This window comes from Lathyrus oleraceus, chromosome 6 (assembly GCF_024323335.1).
Source record: "Lathyrus oleraceus cultivar Zhongwan6 chromosome 6, CAAS_Psat_ZW6_1.0, whole genome shotgun sequence".
In the NCBI taxonomy this organism is placed as follows: Eukaryota; Viridiplantae; Streptophyta; class Magnoliopsida; order Fabales; family Fabaceae; genus Lathyrus; species Lathyrus oleraceus.
In genome coordinates, this window is record NC_066584.1 from 326,087,292 (window position 1) to 326,087,922 (window position 631).

The 631-nt window shown below is 36.9% G+C and overlaps 1 non-coding gene across 1 annotated transcript; it reads right to left on the reverse strand.

Moving 5' to 3' along the window:
* Positions 1 to 294: 294 nt before the first annotated feature.
* On the reverse strand, positions 295 to 401 carry LOC127099449 (small nucleolar RNA R71). Its single transcript, XR_007793949.1, has one exon. It is a non-coding gene; the product is annotated as a small nucleolar RNA R71 (small nucleolar RNA).
* Between the last annotated feature and the right edge of the window lie 230 nt (positions 402 to 631).

A 631-nucleotide genomic window follows, 5' to 3' on the forward strand; every position in this document is an offset into this window, starting at 1 on the left:
AGCCCTGCTAACTTTGATATTGAAAATTCGGTAATTTCCAATTTAAGAGAAAATCTGTTCAACAAGAATGCGATTAGAAACCCATGGGTGCATCTTGCACTCTTCTATGAAACAACTTCAATGTACAAAGCTACTGATGTCACTAACGACTAGGTTAAATTGAGGTTGTTTGGGATCTCACTGATTGGAAGGGCGAAAGATTGGTTATTTTTCCTTCCAAATGGACCAATTCGGACTTGGAAGGAATTGGAGGATAAATTACTCGAAATATTTTTTACTACTACTCAGTTTACCAAGCCCAGAGCAGAAATTGTTAATTTTGAGCAACAGGAAATTGAGTCACTTTATGATGCTTGGGAGACATTTAAACTTTTGTTGCACATATGCCCAAATCATAACATGAATAATATGAAGCAGATGCAAAAATTCACTAAAGGTCTCAAGAGTCAAACTTGCATGTTGTTGGATGCTTCTGCGGGAGGTACTATCCGCCAAATGATTGAACCGCAAGTAAAAGAACTCATTGAGAAGATATGTATGAATGTGTACCATTATAAAAGTGAGAGGTCGGTCAAGCCTAAAAATATTGGTACACCTAAAGGTGTGTTACCTCTTGATACTCATATTTCTC